This window comes from Lissotriton helveticus, chromosome 9, assembly GCF_964261635.1.
Source record: "Lissotriton helveticus chromosome 9, aLisHel1.1, whole genome shotgun sequence".
Classification (NCBI taxonomy): domain Eukaryota; kingdom Metazoa; phylum Chordata; class Amphibia; order Caudata; family Salamandridae; genus Lissotriton; species Lissotriton helveticus.
Genome location: NC_136070.1, coordinates 1,130,481,799 through 1,130,504,957, shown reverse-complemented (window position 1 = coordinate 1,130,504,957; position 23,159 = coordinate 1,130,481,799). Strand labels below are relative to the sequence as shown.

Here is a 23,159-nt window from a genome sequence, read left to right as displayed (position 1 = left end):
GCCCTGCTCATCATTCCCACATATTCGAGGCGGCAAGGGCACGTAATGAGGTACACTACGTTGCAACTATTGCACGTTGTAAAGTTTCGCTGTTCCCAGGTGGATCCATTTCTAAAAACCAGGTTGTTGGTCTTCTTTGTCAGGCAACATACTTTACATTGACCACATGGATGGTGGCCTTTCACAAAGTTAGTGTCCCGTCCTTGGTTATTGTTGATGGTCTTTGGTCTGGTGTGTACAAGGATGTCCCGTATGCTCCTCCCCCTCCTGTGGGAGAACATAGGTTTAGGTAACTGGAGTCCCCCACTGTTTAGAATACTCCAATGTTTGTTGATGACTTTCGAAACCCTGTCTGAGCAGGTATTGAATGTGGTAATGCATATGGGTCTCTGTTCCTCTTCTCTGGGTGTCTTTTCTTCCAGGAGGCTCTCCCTGCAATTATTCTGTGCCCTCTTACATGCCTGATTTATTATCCTATCAGGATATTGGCGGACTGCTAGTTTTTTCTTCAGATCCTTTGATTGAGCCTTGAAACTCTCAATTTCCGTGCAGTTCCGTCTTAGATGGAGGAATTGTCCGTAGGGCAGGTTATCTCGGAGATGTTTGGGATGGAAACTCTAGTACAAGAGGAGGCAGTTCCTGGCTGTTCTTTTGAAATGCGTTGTCGTCATTAGCCCTCCATCCTTTGGGAAGATGTTCAGGTCAAGGAACACCAGACTGGTTCTGGAGACCGTGCTGGTGAACTTGAGAAATTTGTCTTGAAAGTTCAACCATGTCAGGAATTGTTTTGATGTATCCTCATCCCCATCCCAAATAATCAGAATATCGTCGATGTATCTCTTCCAAATTTTTATCCTTTGTCTGAATGGGTTATTGGGGTGTAGGATCCTCCTGGTTTCCAAATTGTGTACGTAAAGACCAGCTATGCTGGGAGCAAATGTGCTCCCCATGCTGGTCCCATGTTTTTGTAAGTACAGAGTCCCGTCATATTCAAAGAAATTCTCCTTTAGGGCGAGGGAGCAGCACTCCATCACGATGTTCCTTGGTGTCTGGTATTCCCATTCGTCATCAAATAGGACGTCTTCAATGATACTGAGCGTCTCATTGTGGGGGAGACTCGTATAGAGACTCTCCACATCACAACTGATCATTAGTTGGCAATTTGGATCAAAAGGGAGGTCTTCCAGCAAGTTCAGTACATCCTTGGTATCCCTAAGGTATGTACTAGTGCGTTGCACCATCGGGCGTAAGAAGGCATCCGCAAATATTGAGATCGGTTCCAACACTGAACCGATGCCAGACACAATCGGTCGTCCTGGAGGGTTATCCAATCGTTTGTGTATCTTGGGTAACGTATATAGTTATGGTGTCCTTGGGTTTTTTTGACACAGAAAATCTCCTTCCTTCTTTGTTATCCAGCTGTGGGCCAGTCCTTCTTCCACCATGGTGTTGATTTTTACTTGGATCCTCTCGGTTGGATCAGTCCTGAGTATTTCATAGTTTCGTTGGTCCTGAAGCAATCTCACGCATTCATTATTGTATTGTAATTTGCTCTGTATGACCGTGGCTCCCCCTTTGTCCGCTGGTTTTATTATCAAGTCAGGGTTGTTGCTCAGTTCATGTAAGGCTTCTCGTTCATCCTTGGTGATGTTTTGGAAAACCTTCTTTTCCTTTGGGTCCATATCCTTGATATCTTTCATAACCGCCTTCTCAAAAGTGAGGAGTTCCACAGGTAGGGTGCTGTCCAAAGGTGTAAAATTAGACTTGGGTCGGAGACCTGTGTCTCCCAGATCCGTTATTTTTTCTTTGTCCCCGAAGAAAACCTGTATCTTCAAACGTCGTATGAACTCTTGGATTTCCTTGCAGAGAAGGAATTTGTCCATGCTGGCTGTTGGGACATACCCCAGGCCTTTTTCCAAAACTCTCATCTGGGCTTCTGTCAGGGTTGAATCGGTCAGGTTTACAACGAGGCTTACTTCCTGTTCTTGGATGCCCCTGTCATGCTCCTTGTGGACACTCTCGGAGGATCTTCTTCTCCTTCGGTCCAGTGTAAGGTCGTTCCCCTCCGGTTGCGCCCCCGGTTTCCACCATGGCGCACCTCTAAAAAAGGATTCTGATAGTAATAGCCATAGTCTTGTTGTTGGTAAGACCATGGTGGGTAGGGTCCTTGTGGGTGTTGGAATGGTGGGGGCCCGTATTGCTGGTGTGGGTACATCATTGGCGGCGGATGGTTGTTCCAACCTCTTACCCCCTGGTAGTGTGATCATCGATAGTTCTGGCGAGTACCTTGGTATCCTCGTCCTCTTCCTCTGCTTGAGTTTCAGCCGGTGAACCCGCTGTCTGAGGAGTCATCATCAGTGGTGTTGGTTCTAGTGGAACGGTAATCATCCTTGATGTAGGGATAGACCTTCTCTTGTGTCCATCTAGATGTATCCTTCTTGAATTTCTCGTACTTGCTCAGTTTTAAGGATGATTCGAAATCATTGAGTGTTTTATTCAATTCTTCCAGGTGTTTTTTGAGTGCGGCAGGGGACTCGTAGTTCTTCAGTCGAACTTCAATAGCTTGATTTAACTTATAAGTTCACCACTCCTTACCACCCTCAAGGAAATGGGTTGGTTGAAAGGTTCAACTGGACCCCAAATGGTATGATTATGGGCCTAGCGGAGCCCATGAGACGGAAGTGGGACGTCTTGTTACCATGCCTGTTGTTTGCCTACAGGGAGGTGCCTCAGAAGTCCTTAGGGTTCAGTCCCTTTGAACTCCTGTATGGCCACCCTGTTAGAGGACCTCTCTCACTGGTGAAGGAGGGTTGGGAAAAGTACCGTGGGAAAACCCCCCAGGATGTGTTCAGCTATGTGCTGGCCATCCGCAACCAATCACAACGCTTCAGGAAGCTCGCTCAGGCGAACCCGGAAGCAAGCCAGGAAGAAATGAAAAGATGGTACGACCAGAATACCACTCTGGTCGAATTTCAACCTGGGCAGAAAGTGTGGGTGATGGCGCCAGTGGAGCCTTGTGCGCTCCAAGACAAGTGGACTGGGCCATATGAGGTGGTGGAAAGGAAGAGTGAGGTAACCTACCTGGTTAACCTGAGGACTTCCAGGCAGCCCCTGAGAGTCTTGCATGTGAACCGCCTCAAACTCCACTTTGAGAGGTCTGAAGTTACTATCCTCATGGCTACAGATGCAGGAATGGAAGAGGATAGTGATCCTCTCCCTGACCTCCTGGCAGTTAAGGAGCAAGATGGGTCGGTGGATGGTGTGGTCCTCTCGCCCACCCTGACCCCGGAGCAGCAGAGTGACTGTCGCCAAGTGTTGGGTCAGTTCTCCTCCCTGTTCTCCCTGACCCCAGGAGTCACCAACTGGTGCGTCCATGATGTGGACAGTGGAGACAGTCTGCCTGTGAAACAAAAATTTTACAGAGTAGCTGACAAGGTCAGGGCCAGCATCAAGGAAGAGGTTTCCAAGATGTTGGCGCTAGGGGTGATTGAGCCCTCCAGCAGCCCCTGGGCTAGCCCAGATGTCTTGGTGCCCAAGAAAGCTGCTACGCCCGGTGGCCCCCCAGAACTCCGGCTTTGCGTGGACTACCGTGGGCTCAATGTGGTCACGAAGACTGACGCACACCCCATCCCCAGAGCTGATGAGCTCGTGGATCGGTTGGGAGCTGCCCAGTACCTCAGTACATTTGATTTGACTTCTGGGTACTGGCAGATTGCCTTAACTGATGGGGCCAAAGAGAGGTCAGCATTTTCAACGCCAGAGGGGCACTTCCAGTTCCGAGTCATGCCCTTTGGGTTGAAGAATGCCCCTGCCACATTCCAGAGACTGGTTAACCAGGTACTGACCGGGCTGGAGGAATTCAGCGCCGCATACCTGGATGACATTGCTGTGTTCAGCTCCACGTGGGAGGAACACTTGCAACACCTCTGCGAAGTGTTGAAGGCTCTGCAAAGGGCAGGCCTCACTATCAAGGCCAGCAAGTGCCAGATAGGGCAGGGATCTGTGGTGTATTTGGGACACCAGGTGGGGAGCGGCCAGGTGACGCCCCTACAGGCAAAGATTGATACCATTCTGGCTTGGGAGCCCCCCGAGACCTAGACAAAGGTGAGAGCCTTTTTAGGACTCACCGGGTATTACAGACGGTTTGTCAAGGGATATGGCACCATTGTCGCCCCCTTGACAGAACTCACTTCCAAGAAGTTGCCCAAAAGAGTTGACTGGACTGATGCCTGCCAAACTGCTTTTGATGCCCTGAAAACTGCAATGTGCACAGCACCGGTGCTCAAGGCACCTGACTTTTCCAGTGAGTTCGTAATACAGACAGACGCTTCAGAGCATGGTGTGGGAGCAGTACTCTCACAAGTCACTGAGGAGAATGGAGACCAGCCGGTAGCTTTTATTAGTAGGAAGCTACTCCCCAGGGAACAGAGGTGGAGTGCGATCGAAAGGGAAGCTTTTGCTGTGGTCTGGGCTCTGAAGAAGCTGAGGCCCTACCTGTTTGGGACTCACTTCCGTGTTCAGACCAACCACAGGCCCCTCAGATGGTTAATGCAAATGAGGGGTGAGAACCCAAGACTGTTGAGGTGGTCCATCTCCCTACAGGGAATGGACTTTACGGAGGAACACCGCCCTGGTACAGAACACACCAATGCTGATGGTCTGTCCAGGTTTTTCCGCCTTAGTGAAGAGAACTCCCAAGAGGGTGGGTAGTTCTCCCCACTTTCAGCTGGAGGGGCCATGTTAGACCTGGCATCTTTGGCGTGGTTTCCCCCTATCTTTTTGCCTCTACCTCCTGTATTTTTGATGCTGTACATGATTTCGTTTTTGATGGTTTAGATGCTTTGGACACTCTGCCACTGCTGATCAGTGCCAGAGTGTAAGTGCTCCCTATGTAAATTGTTATTCTGATTGGATATACATGTTTGGTATATTTTTATCACCATGAAGTCCCTAGTAAAGTGCACTGGGTGTGCCAGGGCTGGTGATGACAAATGCTACTAGTGGGCCGGCAGCACTGATTGTGCCACCCACAGGACTAGCCCTAAAATGATGTCTCAGGCCTGACACTGCAGGGCCTGTGTGCAGTTTAGAACTGCCATGTCCTCCTGGTCAGTGTCCCACTGACCAGGCCTAACCCTTCCCTTTTTGTGCGCATCAGTCACCCCTATGGAAGGCCCAAGGTACCCCCTGGGCAGGGTGCAGTGTATGTAAAAGGTAGAGCATGTACTAGTGCAGGTGACATGCTCTGGTAGTGAATGGCAGCCATTTTCGTTTTTCACTATTGTAAGGCTATCTTGCTCCATAGATTAACATGGGGGATGCTGGCTACAGTGGCTTCCAGTATTTCTTCTCATAGGAACAAGATAGGACATAAGTATCTAGTATCCCTGAACTCAGAATTTAATAACACATCTTTTAGGAAAGGTTGTTTTTAAATCCTGTGTTTGAGAACAGCACTTTTAAGAAAGTTGCTGTTCTCTTGTCTGACCCTTCTGTGTGCCTGGGCCTGTTTGTGTATTGACTGTCTGGTTTGAGAGTGACAGGGGCTGGGGATTCCCCAGGAGGCTGGCTGAGTCAGCCCTAGGCTGAATGACTGCATTTGCAACTGGAGTGGTGGGAGGAGTTAGTACCTGGGCCTGAATAGGGCTGTGCCTGCCTTCCACAATGCTGGCTCCACCTCCTGCTGGGCGGCTGACGACCCTGCCCCTCACTCTGAAAGGAAGGAAGAAGCCAGCAAAACAAAGTACTCAGGGCACACCCAGAACTGGTTCAGACCGGGCTCAGGGCCCACATGCACAGAGAGAACAAAGACTTAAGGGGTATAAGTACAGGACCCCTGACAACAGAAAATTAGATCATCCTGGAATCAAGAAGGAACCTCTGCCAAGGAGAAAGCTGAAACTGAAGAAGGAAGACTGTCCTGCTGTTGCTCTGCTGGACTGACCTGCTGTTGCTTTGCTGCCAAGGAGAGGGGAAGGACTTTGCTAGTGTGCTGTGTCCCCTGTCTTGAAGGAATCTCCAAGGGCCTGAGAAGAGCTGGCTCCCTGTTCTGAAGTCCCAGGAACAAAATGACTTCACCCCCAGCTTCCCTGACCTCTGCTGAGAGAGTTCTGTCCCTCCTAGAGTGCTTGATCCAGTTGTGGGGCCTCTGGAAGTTGTACCTGTGCTGGGATGCTTGAAACTAAGCTTGAGAGACTCTTGCATTTGAAAAGTGTCGCATCGCTCGCTTGCGGAGCGCATCCCCGACAGTGTGAAAAGATTCCCGCCGCTACGAAGGTCGAGATCGTCGCAGCGCCTGACGCCGCTGCCAGAGATGTCGCATCCTTCGTTTGCGGGACGCACCAGACCGGTGCGGGAAAGTCGAACATCGCTGCGAGTGTCGTCGCAGAGCCTGTCGTCACTGGGTGAGATCGCCGCACCGCTTGCTTGCGGACCGCATCACGTCACTGCAAGCATCGTCGCAGAACCATCGCATCGAGGAGCTGCAAGAGAGAGGATCACCGCTGGACCGCGCATCGTCGCCCCGGAGATCGTCGCAGCCCCTACGAGATCGTCACATCGTGCCTTTGCGAGAACAAACTTCCTACGGAACCTACGCACCGGAATCCATACAAGTGGCCTTCCTCCCCATACAGACCGGATTCGTCGCAACACGCCCACTGCTGCAGCGGGGTTGTCGCATCGCCTCCCCAGGGTCTCAGGAGCAACGCATTGCTTGTTTTCCACCGCAGCAGCTTCTGCTTTTTGGAACTTTGTTGCAACTAAAAGGTACTGTGAGTAAACGTGATGCAACTGTGAACTTTTCACGCATCTGTGGTTTATTTTACCGCAACTTGAAGAACTTTAACGCAAACCTTAAGAACTCTTTTTGAAACCATATTCTTGAACTGTGTATGTTGGATTTTTGTCGTTTTGGTCTTGTGTAGTTTAGGTTAAATACCTTTATTTTTCTAAACTGTTGTGGAGTCAGTTTGTGGTGTTTTCACTGTGTTACTGTGAGTGTTGGTACAAATACCTTACACATTGCCTCTGGTTAGCCTAGACTGCTCGTGCCAAGCTACCTAGAGGGTGAGCAGGGGTTATCTCAGAGGGTTTCCTCCTTACCCTGACTAGAAGCAAGGGTCCCTATTTGGACAGTGGTACCTACCTCTGCCAACTAGAGACCCCCAGTTCTAACAATAGGTATATATTTTTCAAAGGAAACAGGGAAAAATGGAACCTATATAGGATTATATCGCTGCAATTAAGAAATTGGCTACTGTGAAAATTTGGTTTGTTACATGGTGAGTTTACACATGAGCAAATAATTATGCCTGTCAATGATTCCAACCTACAAGAAAGGTTATGGGTGAGTGAGAATTCACCCCTAAAGGATATTGTAGCGATTGTGAAGAAAGATGAACTCTCTAAAAGGTGTGCCGAAGCAGCTAAATCTTTGGCTAACTACGATAGGGAAACTTTGTCAGTTTGTTTGGTTTCAAAGGCTAAAATGACTAAAAGTGATGTGACCAAATCAGGAAATATTAATACGAAAAGTAGGGAAGGTGTGGTAAAAGGCCTTGGCTGTTTTACGTGTGGTATCAAAGAACATTTGGCTAGAGACAAGATTTGCCCAGCTGCTAAGGCTAAATGTTCCTACTTTGAGTAATAGGGCATTTTGCCAAAGCATGCAGAAAGATAAACAGGGTGTGAACCAAACAGTGAAGTATGTTGCTGGGAAATCTGATTCTGAACAATCCATTGAGGGGGAGCAGAGCGAAATAGGAGTTTTATGTGTTGAATGCCCCGTATTGCATTTGAACACTCGGTCAAAGGCACAACCTGTGTGTGATACAAAAATTGGAGGTGTTGCAATCTCGATTGTGGCGAATTTTGGGTCTCCCTATACTATATGTGATGAGACGTTCCTTGAAGTCTTGGGAGATAACTTGATGGAGACGGCTATCCATCATTTTAACTTCACTGGCGAGAAATTTCCTAAGTTGGAGAGCAGTGTTTTGAATTGAAAGGAAGAAGAATGATGGGTAAATTGTATGCAGCGGAACTGGGACCATTGGTTCTGGGTTAGATCAGTTAAAGGACATTGGGTATAATGTTAGATCCCAGTAATAGAGATCAAGTGTTGCTATTAAAACAGTCTGAATCTGAGGAGGCTCAGAGGTGGAAGGAAGAGTTTTCAGGTTTTTTCCAGTGCAGTAGGGAAGCTTGAAGGTTTTGTACACAAAGATTGTAGTACAGGAGAAAGCTACACCTATTTGTCATAAGGTGAGGAGTTTTCCTCTAAGTGTGAATGGAGAGCCTGCCAAGGAATTCGATTGATTGGAAAAAAGGGTATTGTTGTACCTATTGAGTGTGTGGAGTGGCTTTCACCTTTGGCGGTTGCCAGGAAGGTCAATAGGGCAATAAGATTATGTGTTGATTTGTGCGACCTCAAGAAGAATATTGTGGCAGAGAAATTTCCTCTTTCAAGATTAATGAGTAACTTGCTAAAACTAAAGGGTTAAATGGTTTTCCACCAACTACTTGCCATCGTCATACCAACAGACACCCCTTCATCCAGCTAGTAAAATTCTCAGGCATTCATTACAACTTTTGGTTGTTACAGACTTGTCTACATGCCATTTAGATTAGTGTCTGTCACAGCTGTATTTCAAAGGTTGATGCTTCAGTTATTTAAAGGTGTGAAGGGAGTGTTTATTTTTAGGATGACATCTTGGTGATGGGGAAAAGTAAAAAGGGACATGATAGTAAGTTGCAGATGGCCCTGGAAATATTGAGGACAAATGGTTTGACAGCGGCGTTGAGGAAATGCAAATTTAGGAAGTAATCAGTATATTATTATTTGGGCCACAAAGTTGGTGAAGCTGGAATTTCTCCTAAGAAAGAGAAGAGGGATTCTATCAGAGATGCATCTGCACACTTGTAGAGAGGATTAGCTATCATTTTTAGGTTTGTCAGAATACTATTCCAAGTCTGTGAGAGGTTTTGCAGGGAAGACTTACAATTTGATGCAATTATTGAAGGAGCGAAATAAATTCAAGTGGAATGAGGGGGTTGCAAAAAGAAATTCAGAGTATAAAGAATGACATCAGTGTTGTGGTTCCCTTATAGGATTTTGATCAAACTGTTCATACTAATATAACCACTGATGCTAGTGCTAAGGGATTAGGAGCTGTTTTGACCAAAGTCTCGGTCGAAGGTGTAGAGAGCACTGAATCTTTTGCTTCCCGTTCCTTAACATCTGTTGAGGAAAAATACTCGGTTAATGAGAAAGAAATGCTTGCTTGTGTGTGGGCAATTGAAAGATTTCTACAGTAATTGTGGGGTTGCATGATTCACTTTACACACCAATCACAAGCCACTAGTTAAAGTGTTGACCACTTATGGTTCAATGAAAGCTACTCCCCGTATTGCTAGAATGTCTTTTAGGTTACTCGATTATACATCTGATGTTGATCATTTACTAGGACATAGGAACAAAGTAGCAGATTATCTGAGCAGATCCCCTTTACAACTGCAAGAATGAATTTTAGATTAGTGTAATGAATATAGCATTGCTATGGTAGACTGTGAAATTCAAGTAATTTCAAAGGGAAATTGGGTATCTGGTTATGAGGAGGATGTAGTACTTTCCGGAATTAAAAGTTATGTTTTGTAGAGATGGCTGTACTAAGAATATGTTGGATGAAGAGAGTAAGACATTTTGGGAGCTCAAGGATGGATTGTCAATTTCTAATAAAGGATTGAGAGGTGGAAGGATTGTATCTCCCCATCTTTTGAGGGAAAGGATTTTGGAGATTATGCATGAAGGACATTTAGATATTGTTAAGTCTAAGAGAAGACTGAAAGTGTCATATTGGTCACCCGGAGTGGATTTTGACATGGAAAATTGTATAAGGTTGTGTGAGAGCTTAATGAACATGGATACGTCTCAGAAGGTTTTTCGACCTCCTTTGGGTCTTAGAGATATTCCAGAAAATCCTTGTGAAGCTTTGGCTGTGGATATTTTGGGTCCAATTTTGGACAGTAAGGAAGTGCCCAAGTATATAATTGTGCTACTGGGTTTGTATTCCATGTGGCCTTGAGTTGATGCTCATCAAAATGTTGATGCAACTGTGAATATTTCTTACCCTGAAAAACAATTTTGGAGGGAAGGTATTCCAAAAACTTTGGTAAGGTATATTGGTCCACAATTTACTACAGAAAAGTTGAAAATGTTCCTATTTAGAAATGGATTTAAAGCTAGGAACACATCAGTTTATCATTCTGGTGGTAATGGAGGTGTAGATTTGTTCAATAGGGTGATAATGGGAAGTTTTTAAGCTGCTATTAATGCAGGTAAGGATTGGAGGGTGGAGTAGAGTAAACTGGTATGGGCCACAGGATTATGCCTTCTGTGACAGGGTATATTCCTTTCAGTGTTATAAAGGATCGGGAACCTTTCACCAAAGACAACAATGCTTGGATGTCTTCAGAATTTCAGAGATAATTGTCTCCAGGTGTGGTTAAGATAACCTGAACTGAGAAGACCTACAAGGAGTATTATGATAAGAAGTATGGTGTGAAGAAATGTAGTGTTGCAAAAAGGAGATTGGGTAAAAGTGAAATTTGTTCGTAAAATTAAGAAGGCCATCAGTAAATTTTCTCAACCACTCCAAGTAATGAAAGTGCGCGCATGTTCAGCGAAACTGAATGATGGGAAGATCTGTCATTTTAGTAAATTGTCTTGATGTAACAAAATGTTGTCTTGGAAGCAGGATATGCAAAGGAAGTGCGTAGATGTGGAAGGCAATGGTTTGTGGTTGTGGAAGGATGGTATGGTTGTAAGTCCACTTAATTGTAACCAATGTACAGATAATATTATGGATTAATTAGGTACTAATGATCTGAGGGTGAGGTAAGGCTTATAGGTCCATTGTCGACAATTGCTAAATTAGCATGAGCTTCGCTGCCATAAACCTGCTTTTGCGCACGATACTGCAAGCATCTATTTCTCAATACTTATTTGTGCCCCTTTTACACATGAGAACTGTCTGCTTTGCAGGTTCTTTGCCGTACTCTGAGGTGTAGTCTGCACATGATGTTCAAGGTTAAACAACAATGGCCCTTGTTATTCTGTTCTGATCTTTCCCTCGCACCTAGACATAACAGGCTTCACACAGCTGCACCTCTGGAAATCGTGTACTTTAATATTGCAAACACAATCTGTTTTCACACACACGGAGAGACACCCTTCCAGAGAGAAGACCCGTGTTTGTTGTGCGATGTGAACATTGCATCTAGGCCGTGAGGTATGGGGTCTGCTGACAAAGCCCAGAGGTCTTCTGTTTTATGAGGGTGGTTAGGTCATTCCGTCCTTTTCCATTGTTTTCTATAACATGACTTTCCCGTTAATGTTCTATGGAATTGTAACAATGCTGACTCTATTGTGTTTATGCATTCTGCTGCTAGTATTGGCCCGTGTACTGCACTATAGAGCCTGTTAGTTGAAATAAACATTTTAAACTATACTGCGCCACTGATTACTCACATTGTGGACAAGTATGAGTGGCTGAAAGAAAGAGTGTCTGGCTCCTGCGTTTCCCAAGATAGGATACCATGTTCTGAGTTGTCTAATAATTGGTAGCTTCACTGTAGACAGAGAACGAATTAGACACTATAGCTAGTCGGTAAGGTATTTTGGGTACGGATGTGGTAGGTTGGTGCACCACCTACTCACTAAGGTCCTGTTTTCCTGTGCATAGTTCTGTTTGCCACTGGATTCAAGCAAGCCGGGCTGAAGACGGCTGTAATGCCAGAAACCGGTCCTCGGAAGCTTGTTTCCGGTCCAGGAAAGGCATGGCTTGTCAGTTCGGGCTGGACTGTTCCCATGAGGCACAGGGTCAGACTGATTTGCATATAGCCATGTCTGAACTGGGGTGGCAGAGTGGGCTAAAGAACGGTGATGGATTAAACCCAGATCTTTTGACTGGGTGTGAGTATTTGATTGGTTCAGATGCTCCGTCCATCACCACCCCCTTTTGTACCGCTTTGGCCGCCATAAGTGTGGCAGGGTATGCTCAGACGTGAGTCCCTTGCACACTTTGCCACTGGATTCAAGCAAGCCGGGCTGAAGACGGCTGTAATGCCAGAAACCGGCCCTCGGAAGCTTGGTTCCGGTCCAGGGAAGGCATGGCTTGGCAGTTCGGGCTGGACTGTTCCCATGAGGCACAGGGTCAGACTGATTTGCATATAGCCATGTCTGAACTGGGGTGGCAGAGGGGGCTAAAGAACGGTGATGGATCAAACCCAGATCTTTTGACTGGTGTGAGTGTTTGATTGGTTCAGATGCTCCATCCATCACCACCCCCTTTTGTTCCGCTTTGGCCGCCATAAGTGTGGCAGGGTATGCTCAGACGTGAGTCCCTTGCTCACTTTGCCACTGGATTCAAGCAAGCCGGGCTGAAGACGGCTGTAATGCCAGAAACCGGTCCTTGGAAGCTTGTTTCCGGTCCAGGGAAGGCATGGCTTGGCAGTTCGGGCTGGACTGTTCCCATGAGGCACAGGGTCAGACTGATTTGCATATAGCCATGTCTGAACTGGGGTGGCAGAGTGGGCTAAAGAACGGTGATGGATCAAACCCAGATCTTTTGACTGGGTGGGAGTGTTTGATTGGTTCAGATGCTCCGTCCATCACCACCTCCTTTTGTACCGCTTTGGTCGCCATAAGTGTGGCAGGGTATGCTCAGACGTGAGTCCCTTGCTCACTTTGCCACTGGATTCAAGCAAGCCGGGCTGAAGACGGCTGTAATGCCAGAAACCGGTCCTCGGAAGCTTGTTTACGGTCCAGGGAAGGTATGGCTTGGCAGTTCGGGCTGGACTGTTCCCATGAGGCACAGGGTCAGACTGATTTGCATATAGCCATATCTGAACTGGGGTGGCAGAGTGGGCTAAAGAACGGTGATGGATCAAACCCAGATCTTTTGACTGGGTGTGAGTGTTTGTTTGGTTCAGATGCTCCGTCCATCACCACCCCCTTTTGTACAGCTTTGGCCTCCATAAGTGTGGCAGGGTATGCTCAGACGTGAGTCCCTTGCTCACTTTGCCACTGGATTCAAGCAAGCCGGGCTGAAGACGGCTGTAATGCCAGAAACCTGTCCTTGGAAGCTTGTTTCCGGTCCAGGGAAGGCATGGCTTGGCAGTTCGGGCTGGACTGTTCCCATGAGGCACTGGGTCAGACTGATTAGCATATAGCCATGTCTGAACTGGGGTGGCAGAGTGGGCTAAAGAACGGTGATGGATCAAAACCCAAATCTTTTGACTGGGTGTGAGTGTTTCATTGGTTTAGATGCTCCGTACATCACCACACACTTTTGTACCGCTTTCGCCGCCATAAGTGTGGCAGGATATGCTCAGACGTGAGTCCCTTGCTCACTTTGCCACTGGATTCAAGCAAGCCGGGCTGAAGACGGCTGTAATGCCAGAAACCGGTCCTCGGAAGCTTGGTTCCGGTCCAGGGAAGGCATGGCTTGGCAGTTCGGGCTGGACTGTTCCCATGAGGCACAGGGTCAGACTGATTTGCATATAGCCATGTCTGAACTGGGGTGGCAGAGTGGGCTAAAGAACGGTGATGGATCAAACCCAGATCTTTTGACTGTATGTGAGTGTTTGATTGGTTCAGATGCTCCGTCCATCACCACCCCCTTTTGTACCGCTTTGGCCGCCATAAGTGTGGCAGGGTATGCTCAGACGTGAGTCCCTTGCTCACTTTGCCACTGGATTCAAGCAAGCCGGGCTGAAGACGGCTGTAATGCCAGAAACCGGTCCTCGGAAGCTTGTTTCCGGTCCAGGGAAGGCATGGCTTGGCAGTTCGGGCTGGACTGTTCCCATGAGGCACAGGGTCAGACTGATTTGCATATAGCCATGTCTGAACTGGGGTGGCAGAGTGGGCTAAAGAACGGTAATGGATCAAACCCAGATCTTTTGACTGGGTGTGAGTGTTTGATTGGTTCAGATTCTCCGTCCATCACCACCCCCTTTTGTACCACTAGTTCTGTTTATGAGCAGAATCCCCGCAACAATGGGTGAAGGCAATGCTGTTGAAAATGCTTATTTGAACATACCTACTGCTGGTGCTGCTGTTGCAGAAGATGTAAGAAGTTGCAGATCATTAGTTGAAAATCATAGAAGTGCCAAGTTGACTATTAATCAGTCTTGAAGGGTAGTTTCTCTTCCTGCAAATTTAAAGGATTTTGTAGTGGGGTGATTGGTTATTCTTTGGGTTTTTCTTTTAGTTCTGTATACAAAAGGAAAGTTTATAGGAGATATGTATACCTATGTTTTACTTTGCATGTACAATTATGGTAGCGTTGTACCTAGCCGTAGAAGTATAGTTTTTTTTAAGTGTACAGTTCCTTTCTCTGTTTTGTTATATCAGCATAGTTTTTTCATCTGTTTTTATTATAATATTTAGTTGTCATTTGTATGTTGTTTGTGTTAAGGGGTGAGATGTGTGTTATCTGTGTAAGCCAGATGTCATAGGTACCTGTTGCCCGGGTAGCGGGACATTCTAGAATGTGTAGTTAGGCAGTTGGTGGAGAGAGCTTGAATGTGAGCAGACCGTTACTGCTTGCTCTCCAATAAATACGAAATTTAACCACTAATCATCTCTGTGTGGTTACTACACCAGTTTTAGAAGATGTTTTAAGAAGGTATGTAATTGGATTGTGGTTGCCTTCTTTACCGCCTTCAACAAAAAGTTTATTTTGGTGACGGGACAATATTTTTTGACATTCTGTGGATCCAAGCGACATTTCTTTTTATAAGTGATATTGCCCATTTCTTTTTACTTGTGATTCTATGATTCCTGCTGGTAAGAACCATTGACAACAACAACAATGGCACAGCTCTTGCCTGCAAAGAAGTGACAGACAAGGCTAGATCATGTGACCGGATTCAGGCCCTGCACTATATAATCTTAATTCCATTTAAAGAAGCTTCCCTGAATGAGAACTTATCTTGGGGTATTTTAGTATTTTAGGGCTCCTTGCCACTGGCATACATTATGAGCCAGATGTACGACCATTAAGTTTAGTGAGTCGCAAATTGCGTAAAATTGCGACTCGCTAAACTTAATGTACAACAGTATCTCAGACACTGTTTGCGATTCCCAATGGGGTCACAAATTGCATGCCTCATGAATATTAAGGAGGCTATCGCAATTTGCGACCCCATTGGGAAAGTCTGGCACTCCCAGGGATGGTGGCCTGCCGGGGTCAGCAGACCACCATGATTGGGACTGATTTTAAATAAAGCAGTTTTTTTTTAATTGCATCTTGTTTTCCTTCAAAGAAAACGGGTTGCATATAAAAAATAAAAATGAAACTTTTCAGTAAAAATATTTAAGGGCAGGTAGTGGTTACTGGGACCACTGGCTGCTCTTAAAAAAAAATTGCGAGTAGAATACCACCTACTTGACGTAGGTGGTAAACTGCGAGTGTTTTGCGGCCACCAATGCAGTCGCAAAACAACAGTACATGGCATGGTGCTCGCTATTAGGAAGGGACAACCCTTCCTAATAGCGAGCGTCGCAAATGCTATTTTGCGAGTCAGTGACTCGCAAAATAGCATTTGTACATGCCTGGAACCTATTTTTTAGTCGCAAATGGGTCGATCTCCCATTTGTGGCAGCAAAAAAAGGTTGTACATCTGGCCCTAAATCTCATCTCTCACTCTCTCTTTTTCTCTCTCCTTTACTTTATCCCTCTCATCTCACTTCTTGCTCAATATTGGACTCCTTTGCATCTCCCTGAATCCTGCTGAATAGAAAAACACCTTGCATTTGTGCTTAAGTCATGCACTGTTTATTCAAAAAAGATAATTTTTTTTACATTTTCAGAAAACTACATACATTCAAAAAGGAATCCCAGTAAAAACTATATTAACTGTAATGTGATACAATTATTATGACTTTCTGCAGATCAAATTTGCAGATTTTCATTCACCAAATTAGCATTTCTTGGCTAAAAAATATTAGAGATGATCAAAGATCTTCTAAGGCTGGGCTAAAGATGATTTGCAAATGGTTGTTCTCTGCCTATAATCGTACAGACATATAAACAATGGAAGTGGAATGTGCTCAGAGTAATTACCAGTGGTTTAAATTGATTCATGCCCCTTGACCTATGTTTTGTAGGAGCACCAACACTTGGCTTCCAAGCTTGATAAGGCTTAGGGACCAAAGCTGGTTCTCACTGTTGAAGTCCAATAAGGCTGAAGTGCATCTGGGTTTGCTTGTGTTCACTCTCAGGTTGGACAATGGCTAGCAGCATGGAAATGGCCACATTTCTGGGATGGTGCCACTCACATATCACATTGATATGGCATCTAGTCATAGGAAGAGAGGAAACAGATGAATGAAAGCATCTTTCTACACAATAACAAAGAAATTAGAACATTTGTATGGCAAGTATGCAATGCATGCAGTTATCATCAAACATTCCTCTTTAAGGTGTAGCAAATCATATGTCTCCACCCAATACAGAAGTATCTACCTCAAATGTGTATTTGTTTATTCCCTATATCAATTCAAATATGTTGTACATCGAAGGAAATTCTTGCTAAGATTTTTATACTGTTGTTTGGAAATAATTTAGTATAACTTAAAAAAGATGTATATATTTTAATTATACATGTAAGATATGCAAACAGAATCATGGAAAAAACACAGGGAAAAGCAGCAAGCTAGATCAAAGATTTGCATGCCTTCTGAAATGATCCGTTGAACCTCAGAAAGATTCATTCTTCCTTGTGACCTTTGTGTATAAAATGTGCATTACTGAGTTGTCTTATAGACCACATGGGGTCTTGTATACAAAATAAGCTGGTCTAAGTTCTCTGTTGTTTGCACTTTTAATTAACCTTGCATTTTTCCTGTACATTTCAATGATGACACAAAGTGATCTTGCAGTAGCTATGACTTTGCACTTTTTGAAAAAAGAGTTATGTGGTGTCTTGGTTGCTGTGTGTTCATTGGCTATCTATGTCACAGTGAGGTAATAGGAGGATACTGATATTCACTGGCCAGCTATGTGTTTTGTATTGGGATGTATAATATTTATCTTTGAATGTAGGCACAGTTGGAGTGTGTCCTCTTGGCCCTTTGGTTGTATCTTGATCCATTGCTTGATACAATAAATCATAAGAAGATAAGTACAATGAAGGACATTCATCTTTACATATCGGCGAACGGCTGGCTAGAGAAAACAAGCTATTCTTTCAACTTGTTGTTAAGGTACTGGTTTTTACTATTTTACGGGCATAGGGGCGCACTTAAGTGTGGACGGCAATCTACCGGCTGTTAATGGATTAGCGATCACCGCGGGATCAAACCTTAAGCAAGTGCTGTGTTTTTGTGCTCTGTAGAGACTGTAACTATTGTGACATTGGGGTTGGAGTGTATCTTAGCATCTGGTGTTTATCAGTGTGGAGGGGGTACCATGCACTTTACTAGCGGTTCCGTGTGTTTCTTTTTCAAAGAAGCAGTGCTGCGCCAGTGATTTGCCCCAGGATGTGAAGGAGTGGGAAGCTGTGATTTTTGTAGTGAGCTGCTGAGTTCATTCATCTCATGCTGCTGCTGCAGAAGCTTTAAGAAGTTGCAGATCATTAGTTGAAAATCGTAGAAGTGCCAAGTTGATTATTATTCAGTCTTGAAGGGTTGTTTCTCTTCCTGCAAAGTTAAAGAATTTTGTAGTGGGTTGATTGGTTATTCTTTGGGTTTTCCTTTTAGTTCTGTATACAAAAGGAAAGTTTATAGCAGATACTTATACCTATGTTTAACTTTGCATGTACTATTATAGGGACCTTGTACCTAGCCATAAAAGTATTGTTTTTTCAGTGTACAGTTCCTTTCTCTGTGTTGTTATATTAGTATAGGTTTTTTCATCGGTTATTATTACAAGATTTAGGCCAGATGTAGGTGAGGGACATTTACCGACTCATAAATACCGAATTTTACCGATTCGGCATTTATGAATCGGTAAATATGAAGGAGGGAGATGTACCTAATTTTTAAATTAGAAATACCGAATCGGTAACATTCGGTATTTACCGATTCGGTAAATACCGAATCGGTATTTCCTATTGATTCCTATGGGCTGTGAAGCCCATAGGAATCAATGGTAAATACCGAATCGGTATTTACCGAATCGGTAAATACCGAATGTTGCAAGGGTGCAGGGGGTGTCACTTTGACACCCTCTAGCACCCGAAGTAAAGGCATGTGTGACATGTGGCACACATACATGCCCTAAGGGCATGTCTGTGTGTCACATTGCACAGTGTGCATGCACAGATGTGCATGCACACCTGGATTCGGTATTTTACCACACAATAGGATTGTGTGGTAAAATACCGACTCTTAAGGGCCTGTGACACTCTCAGGAGTGTCACCTACATTTGGATTTACCGAATCAGTAAAATTACCGATTCGGTATTTTACAGAATCGGTAAATTTACCGATTCTGTAAATTTACCGATTTGGTAAAATAATGGCCCCTACATCTGAAAACCCAAATACCGGTCGGTAACGGTCGAATTCGGCCGTTACCGACCGGTATTTGCTCTCCTACATCTGACCCTTAGTTGTAATTTGTATGTTGTTTGTGTTAAGGGGGGAGATGTGTGTTATCTAGGTAGCAGCGCATCTCGGCAGTAGACATGGTGACAGCGCAAAGAGAGCTGTATACTGCATGCGCTCTCTGTCCATTGTTATCTCATTGTTCGCGTGCCTCCACTTGTGAACTCACCTAGCAGGGAGTGTTCATCGCTGTGAAGATGTTTAAAGGTAGTTCATTTCTCAGCCGGCACGTGGCCCTCGTGCACTTTTTTATGTGATCATAGTAATACAGAATAGTGGAGGACACATTCTGAGTAAAGTCCAAACATCCCCTGGTGCAATAATATTAGTAACTTTCTTGACATAACCTCACCTAGTCTCCCTTGTTCTGCAACATCTAATGGGCATCTGTTTCAATGGCAGCAGACTATAGCAAGCAAGAGTGTCTCCAGTAAGAAGCGGTGCTGTTGGCACATAGTGCCACCTACAATCAGTGATTAAGTACTGCATGCATGATTGTGGCAGCAACAACAGTGATTGGCACACTTTTTGATCTGTATCATTTACCTCAGCTAAAGAGCAGGATTTGGTGAGTGTCAACAGTGATTGGCATGCTTTATTCAGCAATGTGTTGCATTCTCTACTGCTAAAAGCAGCATTTGGTTAGTGTCAACAGCGATTGGTGCACTTTATTCAGTAAAGGTCATAATATCTATGGATGGTTGCAGCTGATTTTATGATGTGTAATTAAAACTCTTGTATTATTTTTTACAGAATACGCCACACTATAACTTATATATTATGCAAACAGTCATGCCACCCACTCCATTTCTTCAAGAACCAGGAGAGTCAACTTTGATATTGTGTTTATGGTACAGATCTTTTAAGGCTTATCTAGGTGCAAAAGAGGGTAGGAAGTATAAAGCTGACAGAAAACTAAACTTGTTATATTACTATCTGGGGTTTGAAGGGCAGAATGTATTTGATCACTTTTCTTGACAATGAAGATGTGGACCAATATCAGGTTGCTGTGAAGCAGCTGGACACACACTTCAAAGAGAAGGTGAATTTAGTAGTACATAGACACAATTTCTTTTACTTGTATTCAGAAACCAGATGAGTCTATTGATTCGTATGTTACAGCTTTAAAAATATTGGCATCATATTGTGAGTTTGAAGGATTCGCAGCAATAATTCATTTGTGACCAAATTGTTTCTAGGTCTCATTCAAAGAAAATTCAACAAAGGCTATTAACCTGAAAAAAACAATCACTTGATGAGGCAACAGATATAGCTAAAAATACAGAGTGTTCGCAAAAGGATGCAAAGCAAAGTGTATGTAGCTCATCAGGGTATTAATGTACTGGGATTGTGGCCTCAGGCAGATTTTCATGATCATTAGACCTGGTCTGAAATGTACGGTTTCCCTTGTTGCATTTGTTTCTAATCTTTGATGGAGAGAAAGGTTTACAGAAGTCTTTAATAACAAGGTGGGCAAAATAAAACATGCTGCCCTTACCATTAAGGTAAAAGAACAGGTTCTACCAGAAACATAGTGGAAGGCATACATTAATGAAAATGATGAAAGAAATGCAAGACAATGGTTTTGTAGAACCTGTGGATGCCACGTTTGGCTTTCACCAATTCTTCTGTCCGATAAAAAAACAGGGATTTGCACTTGTGTGTTGATCTGAGGTCCCTTAACAAGGCTATTTGTGTTGAAAATGATCCTTGATCCCCAATTGAAGAACTAGTCATAGCTGTAGGTCAGTTCAAATGGTTTACACAATTAGATCTATGAGCAGCTTCCCATTAGGGGGTATTAGATGAAGAGTCACTTCATGTTTCTGCCTTTGTAACACCTGATGGAATATTTCAATTTTGCCGTATGCCATTTGGACGGCCCTCTGCTGCTTCTATGTTTAAAAAAGTTATGTCTATAATGTTTGCTCACATGAAACATGTAGTGGTGTTCCAGGATTATATATTAATTCATGCTGGCATACGTGGAGCTGTAGAAAATGTGTTATCTGTCTGACTTGCCAACAGTGTCACTCTTAGAGAGGACAAATGCATTTTTTGTGCTAATGAGATTGAATATCTTGTCATGTGTTGTCAGGTGATGGAGTGAAGCCCAAACCCAGTATTGTAGATAGACTTATCAAAGCACCTCATCCAAATGAAAAGGACCAGTTATGCTCTTTCATTGGTTTGTGGGAGTTTTACTCAACATTCATTAGGAATTTTGCAGAATTAACAGAATGTTTCAGAATATTACTAATAAAAGGAGCAGAGCTTATATGGACATCCATTGACAGAACAATTTTGAACTCATTAAGCAACGTGTAATACAAGCAATTGCACTTCAAGCTTATGTTGAAGTGTGTGAACCTTTACTTACTGTGCATGCTAGTGGCCATGGTATGGATGCGGTGTTGAGGCAAGTTGAAGGAGGAAAAGAGTTTTATCATTGGGTTTGCTTCAAGAAGAATGAAAGATGTACAGATAAGATACTCTGTAACTGAGAAAGAAATGTTAGCTTGTGTATGGGGCATAGAAAAGGTCAAACCATATTTATGGGGAAGGAAAGTTTGCCTAAGGACGACCACTGGTGGACATTCTATCATGGTGTAAGAAAAGAAATATAACTACGAGGCTAGCCTTATTGGCCCCAACATTGTTGGAATTTCATTTTACAGTAGCTCATATTGCAGGAGGGAAAACGTGAGGTCAGACTCTTTGTCAAGACTGCCAGTTGTTGAAGAGTCACATGAAAAGGAAGTGCTGCATTAAGTTGAGGGACGCATTATAGCCAGTGTGGAAGATTCTGTTATTTGTCATGACATGGAAGTTTGCCGTGATGCTCTCAAAAATGATAAAATTGTGAATCAGGTTATGGAACTAGTGTCTAATGGTTGGCCGAACAAAAAGGTCTATGGATTGTTCTTTGCAATTATATTACAAGGTGGCAGCTGAATTACCTATAGAAAGTAATTTGTTAATGAAAGGAGATAAATTGATTCCTAGAGGTTTTTCAGAAAAACTATTTGAAAACTGCCCATTCAGGTCATTTGGGAGGAACAGTCACTAAACGTAGGACTAGGCATGATTTTTGGTGGCCTGTTTTTGATCGTGAGGTGGAGTAAATTGTGAAGGAATGCATACAATGCTGTTACATTGATAAACATTTAGTCACATTTACACCTCTTCCCATTCCTGTAAAATGTCCAGAAAAATATTTCATTGTTTTAGAAGATCATTTATCAAAGTGGGTGGAGGTAATAGGTGTATCTGAACCCAACACAAAGGCTGTAATTCGTTTTTCCCAAGAGGTATTAAAAAAAGATGGGTACCAGAGGAAATTCTTACCGACAATGGTGTTCAATTCACCTCTTCAAGTAGGTCTGATTTTCTGAGTAGATTAGGGATAAAATATTTGCACACACCACTAATTTTAAAGTGGAAAGATTTAACAGGGTACTAGTGGAGTGCATGAAGCGTGCTATCAAATTCAAAATTAACTGTGAAACTGTGTTCAGGAAGTTGTAGCAAGCAAACAGAACTAGCCCACATTATGTGACAGGGGTAGTGCAATTTGAACTTATGAGAGGGAGGAGAGTCACATCTTCTTTGAGTCCATTCTGTAAAGTCAATGCTCTATATCAGAAATAAGATGTGGGAAAGTATTCAAAAGGGCAAAAAATGCAAGTGATAAACAAAGTGGTTTGAGAGGGAAATTAAATCAAGAGGTGCCAGGTCCAAATTTATTGTTGATGAGTGGGTATGCATTAAGGATCCTGTGCTGTTACAAAAAGGAGCCTCAAAATTCAGAGATCCCATTCGTATAATTGAGATCAGAGGCCAAGCAGTGAAGGTTTCAGTGGTGGAACACTGCATACTTGGTGAAAATTAAAAAACAAACCAGCAACCAAAAATCAACAAAAAGAAATAATGAAAGTTTCCTGGGGGGAAATTATAAAAGGCGGAACAACGAGAATCCGCATGGAACTAATCGTGCTAATAAAGGATCACAGTGGGGATGAGTAGGGCCAAAGGTGAACATCTCACCTCAGGTATAATCCAGTCTTTCCAACGTCAATATCTTAGATGTATAGTATCACAAGATAAAAATGCTGTAACTCCCCCAGGTTCTAAAAAAAAGGCACAAATAAGAGGTACCAATCAACAATATATATGTCAGAAAGTTGACACATCTGAATAAAGACAATGAAGGGGGAATATATAAAAAAAATCTAATTGAGCTCAGTCAGATATAAGTGATAAATTAAGGGGGTGGTGCTGGCAAGATTTGCAAACGCTGAAAACTAGTATCAAATGATGGCAGGAATATTTAAAAAACCAATCATCTCACCTTGAGGTCAATCAATAAACCGTCAACTATAAGAAGCTCCAGGGCACACACAGAGGTATTTTAATATGGGAAAAACGACTGTCAAAAAGCACTAGCGAAGAGTGTTCCTGTGAAAAAAATAGGCAAAAAATAAAAATGATGACCGAAAGTGAGATAAAGTACTCGCCCCATTCACCATATATTATTCATGCC

The 23,159-nt window shown here is 43.8% G+C and overlaps 1 long non-coding RNA gene across 1 annotated transcript; it reads right to left on the bottom strand.

The window, feature by feature from the left end:
* Positions 1-15,826: 15,826 nt before the first annotated feature.
* LOC144782275 (uncharacterized) lies at positions 15,827-21,161 on the bottom strand. Its single transcript, XR_013601129.1, has 2 exons — positions 20,997-21,161; positions 15,827-16,365 (listed from the first exon to the last, which is right to left on the bottom strand). It is a non-coding gene; the product is annotated as an uncharacterized LOC144782275 (long non-coding RNA).
* Positions 21,162-23,159: the final 1,998 nt, after the last annotated feature.